The sequence below is a fragment of the Cavia porcellus genome, unplaced genomic scaffold (genome assembly GCF_034190915.1).
Source record: "Cavia porcellus strain 051 isolate PalLab524CR breed Dunkin Hartley unplaced genomic scaffold, mCavPor4.1 scaffold_29, whole genome shotgun sequence".
In the NCBI taxonomy this organism is placed as follows: domain Eukaryota; kingdom Metazoa; phylum Chordata; class Mammalia; order Rodentia; family Caviidae; genus Cavia; species Cavia porcellus.
Genome location: NW_026947512.1, coordinates 12,481,692 through 12,494,721, shown reverse-complemented (window position 1 = coordinate 12,494,721; position 13,030 = coordinate 12,481,692). Strand labels below are relative to the sequence as shown.

The window sequence follows — 13,030 nt, the reverse complement described above, 5'->3', positions numbered from 1 at the left end:
AAGAGACCATAAAGGCCTGAGCTAAGGGGCTGGGGATTTAGCTCAGTGCCATAAGCGCCTGCCTTACAAGCAGGCAGGCAGTCATGAGTTCGATCCCCGGTAACGATAAAAAAAAAAAAAAAAAAAAAAAAAAGACAAAAAAAAAGAAGAAAGGCCTGAGCTAAGACAATGATAGTGATCCTGAACGAACAGTTTTAAGTGGCAAGGAATATGAGGAGAAAGAAGGACTCAAAAACAATTTTTGTCTCTCTTGCATGTATCTTTAGATTAAATGATCTGGTCTTGCCTTGGTTTGGTTTGGTTTGGTTGGTTTGGTTTGGTTTGGTTTGGCTTGGCTTGGCTTGGCTTGGCTTGGCTTGCCTTGGCTTAGTTTGCCACCAAAAGGAGGAATACAAAAATGAGATAAATATTCAGGTGAAAGGAGCTGAATTCATCCAGAGGGCTTAACAAGATTAAGATTTCTGTGGCACAACCATACAGAGATATTCACTTCTGATGCTTAGGACTAAGATGTGGATGATCCATATGTAGAAACCATCATTATAAGGATGACCCTAGAAGCTTTAGACTTGGAAGAGATTATCTGGGAAGAAAGAAGAGAAAAGAAGAAAGCTGAACTTTGGAGATTGACCCTGTTTCAGAGACAAGTTTGTGATGGGGTCAAAAGGGTGATGTTGGAGAGCTATGAGAAGAATCAAGAGGGAGCAGTGTCCCAGAAGGCAAGTTCTTGAGAAGGCGGGAGGAAGCATTCAGTGACTCAAGCACCACAGAAAGGTCAAGCACAGTGAAGACTACGAAATGTCCTTTATTTGACTATTTATAAGACTTGAGTGCCTGGACCTTAAACACACTTAAGAGAGTATGAGAGCCCGTAAGACAAATATTTTAACTAATGTAAGAGGAAGCATCTATCCAACTATACTCTTTTAGTATTTTTAGAAACAATATTGATTATGTGTAGAATTTTCTGCGTGTTCTCCCATCCAGAGACCAAAGCAAGCAAAATTTTACAGAAAATGTTTAGTTTCTTTTTTTAATTGTGGGCTTTATTTTGTAATCCAGGAAATGAAGACACAGACAATTTCAGAAACCCAGGACACATATGCTGCAGGACTGTCTAGTTACCATGTTTGTGTCTACTTAGACTACACTTACTTTCTCAGTTATTCACAATAAGTGCTGGAATCTTGGTCAAATATCAAGAGTCCGTAAGCCCGAGAGATTGTTTAAATGATGACTTTCTAGTTTGGTTCACACTAAGTTCACTTGGGCTAAGATTAAGGTTGGAGTTCATTAGTGTGTGACTTGACAGCGCCCTAGAGATTTTGTGTGTGGGAATCACACACCCACTAAATCAGATTTTATACTTAAACTGATACTGCTATGATGGCATTTTTCTTATATTCTAACTTTGGCTCTACACTGAGTGGAAAGGGAAAGCAAGGGAAGTGGAGAGAGGAGAGGAAAAGAGAGGAGAGGAAAGGAGAGGAGAGGAAAAGAGAGGAGAGGGGAGGGGAGGGGAGGGAAGGGAAGGGAAGGGATGAAAAGAATAGAAATGAAGAGAAAGGAAGAGAAATTACACACATGTAATTTTAGCACTCTAGGAAGCTGAGGCAGGGAGATCACAAGTTTGATCCTGGGCAACTCAGCAACTCAGCAAGCAACTGTCTCAAAATAAAATATTAAAAAATAAGATCAGGATGTATCTCAATGTAAACATTCTGAGTTCATTCCCCAGTATGAAAAAAGAAAATCATAGAAGTGGAAAAGGTAAAAAGAAAAGGAAAACAAATGAAAATGGGGCCCTCACCAGCAGAGCACACTCCTGGGATCACACATTAAAAGGTACCTAACGCAAGCAGCTACGGCAGTAAGTTTGGTTGTAATTTGGAAGCTGCACACCTTACACTCTCTGGTCTCTGGTAGCGCAGGAACTGCAGAAAAGAAAATAGAAAGTGCTTTGAAACCACATAGGGCAGTGATGGCGAGTCTTACAGAGATCAAGGGCAAACCTCACTTATGGAAAAGTGCCAGCACTTTTCCTGGATGCTCAGCTGCTGGGGCAATGCTGGAGTGACCTGGCTCCCACACTGCAGCACGCAGGCCAGAGGTTCACTGTCACTGACCTGGCATGAGCTCCTAAACTTCCCATCCAAAGTGTTGATGTTACCAGAGGAAGGAGAAGACAAGAGATGATAAGGCCTTCGCCATTCATCATGTGCTTAGTGATCTCGCCAATACACAAGGCATGTATTTCTTAAACTGCTTTAAGCTAAGTGCTACACAAAATTCTATGGATTCAAGAAGGTCTAGATTCCATCCTCTAGAAGCCCAAGACATATTCTTATATTTCATTTATTTGAGCACTTTTGGAGTCTAAAGCCTATCCATTTTACTTACGTTCTGTATGCTTACCCAGTCTTTGTCCCCATTTACACATTTATGGAATAAAGATGATATTACTATCTTTTAGAGACACTAGGAAGATTAAATCATTAGGAGGTATAAAGCCAAGGTCCACTGCCAGCACATACTAATCGCTCAGTTAGGTGCTATCTTTTTATTATTATAGAGGACATCTTCTTGGAAATTTTGCCAGAGATTAAGATTTTATCTGCCCAGCTGAATGAAACTGCCTGCGGGTGCCATGAAAGAATGCCTCACAGCATGTCATAGATTGTGGAGTAGCCCTCAGCCTGGCTGTGCCCTGGCAAAGACCACTCTGAGTATCTTAACTGCACTCCCCATGGTTGGTTAGGAAATGAGAAATAATTTGTAGAACGCTATCCAGTGATGTTTTCATTTCTTATTAAAAAGTGAATATTTTCTCACATGGCCACATCCTCAACTTTGATACATTTCTCAAGAAAAATCATAGCAATAGCTCTTCTCCAGATGGGAGCTCCTGCTTGGGTGGCTAGTTGCATGATTTTGGTAGTGGAAGCAGGAGAGTCTCATAAACAAAAACAAAATATCAAAGAGGCTAAAGCTCTCATTTCCTGTCTCAAATGCATCCAGGAAATTCCATTAAGTCACATGTTTGTTGTAGACTTTTATGAATGAAGACCATGCTCCACTCACTAGTGAAGCTTACCGTGTCTGCATGAATGAAGCACACTGACTCGTGTTTGCTGCAGAATATTATAGATTCCAGAGCCGATGAAGACAAAGGGCTGAGCAGAAAGCGCTCAAAATATGCTTTGATATCGGACTATGGATTTGGAAAATCATTCTTGTTGTTCCTCAGATTCCCTTAGTAGGCTTTACTTTCCTTTGCAATCTCATAACATGGGAATTTCAACAGGACATAAGCAATCTGCAACATGTACTTATATCCAGGAAGTGAATCTCCGAGGGTTGCACCCATCATTACCTTCTTCCTAGTCTTTGTGTCTTCCTTCAATCCTAAAACTAATCCTACTTATTTCGTGGTACAGGCCATTACAAAATCAATCAAGGTACATCTCTAAGGCCTAGTTAGAGGCCCTGCATATATACTTCTGTTGTGAGTATCAGAAAAGTCTATGAATAGTACCTTTCTCTACAGTTTGGAAAATACAATGAATATATCCAAAGCAATTAAATAACCAAGCAGCATCTAACTGATAATGCAAACCTCCATGATACGTGTTATGAAATAAAGGAATTCAAAGTGGTATTCAGCTATGTGATGGAGAAAACCTATGGGAGGCAGAGAGAGGTGGGTGGTTCGTTTTCCTTCTTACAGGATCACAGGGAAAGCCTGGCACAAAAAGGTCCCAACTTCCTATGCCCTCCTCTCTCTCACTCCACCATTCACCACCAAGAGGGTCACCCACACCAGTCTGCAGGAGCACGTGACTAACCAGCCTCTGGGTCTCAAATGCCCTTGTGAAAATGGTCTTGATTACACTGGTCTTGGGACCCAGCAAGAGGCTGCTTTTGAGAGATACTTTCGTTAACTGTGTTGCTGCTTCAAATAGCATAACCAGCATTTTTGTCATTGTGGCTACACTATTGTCTTTTAACACTTCTCCAGTGAAACAGGCAAAGAAAATTATCTTTCTCAATAGCTTGTCTTCTCAGGAAAAAAAAGATGCAGGGCTTTTCTCCCTTACCACCAGAGTGCAAGTTTGGTTTTCAATATTTGTATTTTATTACTACATGTTTGCACTACATAATGTTCATATTCCTCACAGGGAATTGGTATATATATGACACATCTCCTTCCTCCTGAAGGGGCATAACCTTATTTTTTTATTTTATTTTGCTTTATATTTTGGATCTTAATTCTTTTTGTAACCAAATTATGGACTAACTAAAATGAGTTTATCGTGCCTAAACTTATTCCAGTGTTTAGAAAGACAAATTACTCAGAAATTTAGGGCAGTGAAATAATGGTACTTAGATCAATGGACAATTCGGCCAAGAAAGGGACGTAGCAGTAGACCACATAATCACAATTTTCATCCCTTTTCAGTCCTCTCCCTCCCTGCTCCTCCATCGCTTGGTCCCCTTCCCATTTACAAAAGATCTATCTTCCTATTTATTTTGATCTGTATTTATATTTTGGGCTTCTCATGTTGTGTAATGTCTAGGCTTGCATGTCTCATTTATTTCACTTAATATTATGATCTCAGGGTGCACTCATTTTCCAATGAATGACTCAAGTCTATCCTCCTTTTGGCAAAGTATTACTCCATTTTGTGTAGACATCATATTTTCTTTTTCCATGCATCTGTTGATGGGCATATAGACCACTTCCAAGGGTTAGCTATTATGAATTATGCTGCTATAAACATGGTTATATGTATTACTGTCATATAATGTCTTCAACTCTAATAGCTGGGCCAAATGGAGCATATAGTTTTTAGTTTTGTTAGGAACATGTTATTTCTATTAGTTTACATCCTAACTAACAATTTTAAAACTGCTGTCACACCCAGACACAATCCAGGAATAGAGTTTGTTTGATTGCTTGCTTCTTTGTTTGTTTATGACACACTAGCAATCAAACTCAGAGCCCCAAGAATGCAGGGCAAATGTTTTATCACTAAACTACCCCTCCAGCCCTTCAGAAGTCAGGTTGCTGTGTATGTTTCTCTGACTGGACTATGAGGCCTATTAGTACAGGATGTGTTCCACATGTGTACATTTATCTTTATACTCCAGAACTTAACAGTAGCTAATGCATTCTGGGTGTTTAATTAAATAGAAAAAGAATTTGAATGTGGTTCATTAATAAAGCTCCTTTCTAGGATGTGTGAGACTCTGGGATCAATCCCTGACACTGCAAAACAAAGAATGAAAAAGAAAAAGACATCAGAAGAGTTTCCAGCCAGTATTCTAAAACTTCCTTGTAAGACAGAGCAGATGAAGGAGGGAGCCACGGAGGGAAGATGGAAAGCTGTCTCCAACCAACCCAGTGCCATTAAATTCTAAGCATAGGTTAATTTTTTAATCTAAAGTGATTGGATGTTTCTAGTAAATCATTAGATATTTTTTCAAGTAATGGCTACATTTGATGGTCACAGAAGGTAATTTTGCTGGAAAGGAGAGTTGAGGTTAAAATACAGAGCTAGAATAGTTCCTAGGAAACTAGATGATGATCAAGCCCCACAATGAAAGATTCTATGCTCGTGGTGTGCTTGGGGAAAGGTCCAGAAAGAGAGAAAATGGGATAAGGAAGAAGATGAAGGGGTACAGAAAAACTAAATTAGTTCTTAGGTCACAGCAGAGTTAATCAGGTTGCAGGATTTTGGCACATTCAAGGAAGAGACTGTTTTCATCCTAAGAAAAGCATTGCCTTTTTCTGAATATAGTGTTTGTCCGTTTTTTCAAAGAGTTGAACACATTTGACTAAAGTGCCCTCCTCCCTTGCCAAAACAAAACAAAACACACTTACTGTGGAAAAGAGAACAATGAACATTGTCAAATCAGACTGGAAACAATAGGAGAAAAGAATAAGACACTACATGGTTTAAGTAAACGTGTCAGTAACTAAGTTGTTCTAAAACTTATTTACTGTCGCATATTGTCTTTAAGGAAAATTCTCCAAGATTCCTGAAAAGAAGCCAGAGTAAAATTGACAAGCTGCTGGTTTTTTCTAGAGGTCTACTGTGTAAACTTTAACAAACCAAGGTACTCGAATAACTTCTTTCTGAAGGGCTATGACCTTATTCTTATTTTATCTTATTTTTAATTTTTGGGTCTTGGTATTTTTTATAACCAACTCAGGCAGCAACTAAAATGAATTTATCTTTTTTAAACTTATTCCAGTATTTAGGACACATTCTCCAGCAACTTAGAGTACTTCATTAACTGACTGCACTTAGAGCAATTGGCAATTGTGCCAAGAAAGTAACATAGTGGAATGATAGAGTCATTGGGAGAGGACATTCCCAAAGCTTCAGACACAGATGTCTCTTTTAGGTTTTGTTCCATAGCAGACTTCTGAGCCTCTGGGTTTTAATATCTCCCTTTCCCACCCCCTTCCCCAGCACACACACCCACAATGCACTTACACACCTTTATCTCTGTTTCTGTCTTATAGTCTATCCTGTCTACCAGTCTTTGCTCACCTCTCTTCTTTGTAAAAACTTACAAAGGGAAATACTTACTTCAATTTATATTCAGGGTCTTCTATTTATTCCTTCCAACTACTTTCTGTCTCTTTAACCAAACAGCAAAGTCTTTCGGGATCAGAACCATGCTTATGTAGCCTTTGTTTGTGACAATTGCATGATTCTTGTGTTGAGTTGAGCTTGCCCTAAACATTTACGAAGTAGTGTTTGATGGATTGTTATAGATGGAGCCCCTCTTTCTGCATTTGCCTCACATTTCAATCGTAAGGGAGATCTTTTTAAAAATCACGTTTTCTGGAGTCCTTATGAGAAAAGAATGAATTTATTGTTTGATTTCCCTAATATAGCCAAAGCAAAACATGAAGGGAAATTTCCTCTAGTCATATGATTTTATCCCTGATGGGAAAGTAGCCCTTGTACTGCAGACAGACTGTGTTAGACAGACCTAAAAAGCCAAGAAAATATCCAAAGACATGAGAAATACAAGAAAACAGATGTTTCTCTGAAACAATCCAGTGTGCTTCCATGGGAGAAGTCTTGTCATACACATCACGTGGAAATTTTTTCCCTGACAATTAGACACTGTCGTCAGTGGCAGATTTCCAGGTGATTTATTCACCTCTTTTGTGTCATTTGGGTTGCCTTCCAATGACATGCTGCTTTACGCTAATACCAACTTCCCCTTCCTATTCTCTTTGTGCCTGTTCCTCTTCTTTTCCTTCCCCCTCCTGCTCCTCTTTTGTTCTCCTTCTTCACTTTTTCCTGCTTTTCTTCCTCTTTCTCTTCATCTTCTCTTTCTTCTCTTTCTCTTCCTTCTCTTTTCTCCTCCCTCCTCACACTTCTCCATCTTCTTTTTGGTTACAAAGTCAATATTCTTAATAAAAAATCAATTAAAGAGTATTTATGGTTTGCATACATTTTCTTTTCTCCTGTCATTTAACAAATACGTACTGAAACTATAAACAGTGACACTTTTCTGTGTATTTAGGATACGCTTTAAGATCAGGGTCCTTGTAGCTCAATCACTCTCATTTGATGTCACAAAAATTTGCAAATTATATGTATTCAATAGATTCTTTTTCAAACATTATATAATTTCAATCTTTTATTGTTAGAACACTTAAAACATATTCTTTGAGCAATTTTCAAGTATTCAATAAATGGCAACTATGATTATCATGTTGTACAATAGATCCTTGGAACTCATCTCTGAACTGCATTTTGTATCCTTTGACCAGCATCTGTCTGTCTTCCCACACCATTAACCCCAAGTAGCCTTCATTCTACTTACTACTTCTATGAGGCCAATATTTTAGGTTCCACATATCTGTGAAATTATACAGCATTTATTTTTATTTAGCTAATTTTACTTCATATAATGTCATCTAGGTTCATCCAACATGGTCACAAATGACAAAATTTCCTTCTTTGTTGAAACTAAATAATATTCTACTGTGAATATATGTCACATTTTCTTTTTCCATCCATGTGCCAAAGGACGCTTCAATTGGCTCTGTATTTTGGCTACTGTAAACAATGCTGCAATCAGCATGGACTGCAGGTATCTCATCAACATACTGCTTTCATTTCCTTTGAGCACATGCCCGTTAGTAGGAGTGCCACAGCATATAGGAATGATATGTTTAAGTTTTTGAGAAAGCCTCATATTGCTTTCTCTTAAGCTGCATTAACTTTCCCAGCAACAATGTCCAAAGGTCATCTGTTTCACACACCCTTACTAGCAATTGTTATCATTTATCTTTTTAGTAATCTCTACCCTAGCATGTGTGAAGTTACATAAGATATGTAATATGCAAACATTTTCTTCAACTCCATACATTCTTTATTCTGTTGATTGTTTTCCTTTGAGTCATACATTTAACAGCATGTCAGTTTTATGCTGATTTAATTTTTACAGCTTTGTCGAGTAACTGGAAATTAGATAGTGTGATTTCCACTTTGTGTTTCCATGAGATTGCATTTTCTATTTCTGTGAACAATGTCATTGGAATTCTAATGAGGATCGTATTGAATCTGTAGATTGCTTTGGGTAATAAGGACATTTTAACTACATTGATTCTTCTAACCCATGAACATGTCGTAGGTTTCTATTTAATCATGATTTCTCCCATTCTTGTATTGTGCTTTATAGCTTTCAGTGTGCAGATCTTTCATTTTCTTGGTTAAATCGATTCCAAGGCAATTTTAACTATTATAATCAATATAATTTTTTTTGTCTTTTTCTTTTTTATTGGTATATGATCAAACTCATGACCACATACTTGCAAGGAGGTATTTATGTAGCTGAGCTAAATCCCCAGCCCCTCAATGTAATTTTTGATTGATTTTTCATAAATTCATTATCCAAATATAGAAAAACTACCTATTTTTAATGATTTTGTATGTAGCAATTGTACAGAATTTAGCTAAGAGCTTTTTAGGCAGCCTTTAAGTTTTTCTATATATAGATTGTGTTATTTGAAAATGGAGACAGTTTAAATTCTCCCTTTTCTATTTGAATGTCTTTTGCAGCTTCTTTTTGCCAAATTGTTCTAAGTCTTCCAATACCATGTTAAATACAAATAAGAATGGGTATCATTTTCTTATTACTGATCCTAGAAGAAAAGTTTTCAACTTTTTGCCATTGAGAATGATGTTAGTTGTGAGTTCAATATATGTGGCCTTTACATGTTTTAAGCTACCCTCTCTTCTATCAAATTTTGGAAAAGATTTTTTTTAACTTCTAAAAAGATGTTGAATTTAGTCAAGTGCTTTTTTGGCATCTGTTGAATTAATAATATAGTTGAGCTTAGTTTGGTTAATGTGGGATATCATTTTTACTAATTCACACAATTAAACATCATTGTGTCCCCGGTATAAAACATAACTAAGTGCAGAAAATGGTACTTTTAATTTATTGTTAAATTAAATTTCATAGTACTTTGTTGAGAATTGTTACATCTATGTTCATTAGAATATTATCCTAAGAGTGTTAATTTTGATATCCGGAATGTTGGCCTCTTGAAATTAGTTTGGAGTATGTCATTTACTCCTGCACAGCCTTTTGAAGAGGTTGACATTGAATGATATTTAGATGTTCAAATGTTTGGCAGAATTTACCAGGAAAGTACTCAGATCTGAACTCTTCTTTGATAGGAATATTTTGTCGCTGAATCAATGTCTTTTGATTGATCCATTCACATTTTCAACACATGGTCAGTCTTGGTAGGTTCAATATTTCTGGGAATTAATTTATTCTGTTTTCCAACTTGACTTACAGATTTTCATAGTAATCTCTTACCATTCTTTATATTTCAGAGATGTTAGCTCAGGTTTTCTCTTTTGTTTCTGAGTCTTTTCTCTTTTTTTCATAGTCTAGCTAATTGCTGTTGATTTGTCTTTTGAAAACTACAAATCTTAATTTTGTTGATATTTTCTATTATTTTTTCTAGTTTATATCGTATTTATTTCTACTATGGCTTTTATTAGTCTTTTCCTAACTTTGGATTTCCTTTCTTCTTTCTCTAGTCCCTCAAGATGTAACTTTAAGTTGTTTATTTAGATATTTCTTTTCAATGTGGATATTTTTATCATAAATTTGTTTCAAAAGACTGCTTTTTCTGCATCCTTTACATTTTATGTTGCATTTTCATTTTTATTTTCTCCATATATTTTTAACTTCTTTTTTAGCTACTTTGATGTTTTATTGTTCAAGTTAATATTTACTTATTTGTGATTTTTCTAGTTTTCCATACATTATTGGCTCCTAGTTTCATAACACTGCAGTAGGAACATACTTGCTATGATTTCAGTCTTCTTAAAGTTGTTAAGATTTATTTTGTGGTCTAACATTATCTGAAGAATATTTCACATTCCCTTGAGAAAAAGTATACTCAACTATTCTGGATGAAATATTGGTTTATATCTTTTAGTCACACCTGTTTAAAGGTATAGTTCAAGTTCAATGCTTCCTCATTAAATTTTTTGTAACCAAGAATCGAGCTCTTATTGATTTTTTTGCCTCAATTAAACTTCTAAACTTCTCAAATTGACACAATGTATCAACAATAACATAGAGAGTGTCTAAAAGTAGCTTGAATACCCAGGAAATAAAAGGGTTTCTTGATTTTATAGTTCCTCTAACTTAATCTTCTTTGTTTCCATGATAAAATAAATGATAAGGAATTTAGATGACTTTTTAGCCTCAAAAATAAAGTAAAAGAGGATTCCATAATATGAATAAAGACATGGTTTAAAATGGAATTATTTTAAAGGCAAATTAATATTAGGTAGACAGTACTGTTACTGTCATCTGAACTGAGATTTAAAATCTTAAAATGATTTAAAAGCCTTCATGAGGATGTCAGTAATGTAATCCTCACTCAAATGTTCTTAAATCTTTGATTAGTCATGATAATATAAATTTTTCCAGTATCTGAACGTCTGAGAATTCTGTTACGGATATTTCTAAAGAGATTGGTTACCACAAAAAACAGACCAAATCTAGTGAGAACAACAATAATAGCAAGTGGCATTCTAACACATCTTTTTATAGATTAAAAATGTATTTACTTTGCCATTTCTAGTGTACATACCCAACACAACTTAGAGGAGAGGCTTAATTAGGTTCAGGTGATTCAGTCCACAGTCAGCTAACTCCAAAGCCGAAGCATCTTGATGGAAGAGCACACTGGGGAAAAGTATCAGTGCTCATCCCATGGCAGTCAGAAAGCAGAAAAAAGAGAGAAAACAGGCAGGGGACTCATTCTCCCTGGCACACCCCCAGTGACACACCTCTTCAAGCCAGTTCCCTCCTTTTAATAACATAATAAACTAAGAACTCATCAATGAATTAATCCACTGATGAGTATAACACCTTCCTGATCCAATCACCTCCCAAAAGCCTCACCTCTGAACTTATGAATCTTTAGGGAAGCATTTTGGTTCGAAACTGCAACACATACCACCACAGGTGACACATGAAAAACAAAAAGGAATCAGTAGAGGTGACAGAGTGGATCGTTACTCATTCGTTTACTCCACTCAGTAATTACTACTAAAAAAATTACAGGTGCCAATTTCTAGGAAGATACAGAAGTTTGCAAAACATCTACAAAGTCCTTAACTTAATGAAAGCCACTGAGAGATAAAGGGATAATAAAAACAAAATAAAATGATATTGTCATATGATCCTCTGAGCTAAAAGAGCAGAGAACCCTACTTTGGATATTGGAGAAAACCTCCTTAAGAAACTTGTATTTCAGCCAAAGAAAGAAATGAATGAATATCAGACTTAGCTGTGTGAAAAGGGGCTAAGACAAGTATCCTTGGGAGCGGAAACGACACTTCTAGAGGATTAGAATTGATTGGAGGCAAATAGAAGCTATCACACCTGTAATTCTCGCTCCCAGAAGGCTGAGGCAGGAGAACTGCAAGCATGAGCCTAGCTTAGGCAGCTTAGCAATTTGGTGAGAAACTAAAGTGAGACAGAAAAATAAAAATAAAAATGTTTGGGGACATGCACAGCTCAATGCAGTGGGCATGAGTTTTAATCCCCAATGCTGATAAAATAAATAAAAAGATAGTAGTTAACAAGATACCAAAATAATTTTGGCAGAGGAGTGTAAAAAGTACAACACTGTTGGAAAGTAGATCCTAAGGGAAGGCATTGGGTTGATGAAAGCGTCACTCTTATAAGTGGATTAGAGCACACTAACAAGGACCCATGGAAGTAGATGTGTCCTGTCTTTCTTTTCTGTCTTCCCACCATTTGGGGGTGTAGAAGGAAGGCCTTCATCAGATGTCAGAACCTTCACCTCCGGTCTCCAGTCCCCACATTGTGACAAATGAACTTCTGCCCTTTCTGTAATCTGGTCTCCCAGATTCCCTGATGGCAGCACAAACAGATGACAACATAGAAAATAAACGCTTGCAAGTGAATATGCTCTTCCTTCTGATGGAAAGAAGGGCTCTTATGCAATAATTAGATGCGGAAAGTCATCAGAATTTGAAATTATATGAATCAGCCTTTTCTCTTTCATCATTATAGCAAACAAAAGAGAAATGTATGGGGACAACCTCTTCTATGAGGACACCAACAAGTTTTCATCAAATGACAAGATTACTCATAAACACTGGTAAGGAAGGTAAGCCACTTAGTTTTTCTTCCCATACCACCAACTGAGTAACAGAAAAAAATGCCTGCAGAAGGCCTATCTTAAATCTGTTAAGAGATTATAAAGAATTGGATACCTTGAAAAATTCCATCCAAAAGTATTTCAGAACTTCTATTTATAGGTACAAATGCCTCCAGCCTTGAAATAAGAAGGTAGAAGAAAATATCCCTAAGCCTTACACAGGCCATATTCAAAGCATATTAGAAAGGAAAATGATATATAGCAACATATCGAGAGGTCCCATTGAGCATCCTCAACACACACATTATGTCAATATCAAGAGTATGAAAT

At 36.7% G+C, this 13,030-nt stretch overlaps 1 long non-coding RNA gene across 4 annotated transcripts in view; it reads left to right on the top strand.

Annotated features, from left to right (window-relative positions):
- The window catches only part of LOC106028761 (uncharacterized), a 263,015-nt gene extending 250,311 nt beyond the window's left edge, over positions 1–12,704 (top strand). For all 4 annotated transcript variants that reach the window (XR_010044598.1, XR_010044599.1, XR_002792478.2 and 1 more), the window contains one exon: positions 12,613–12,704. This is a non-coding gene — a long non-coding RNA (uncharacterized LOC106028761). The remainder of the gene's footprint in view (positions 1–12,612) is intronic.
- The last annotated feature ends 326 nt before the right edge of the window (positions 12,705–13,030 follow it).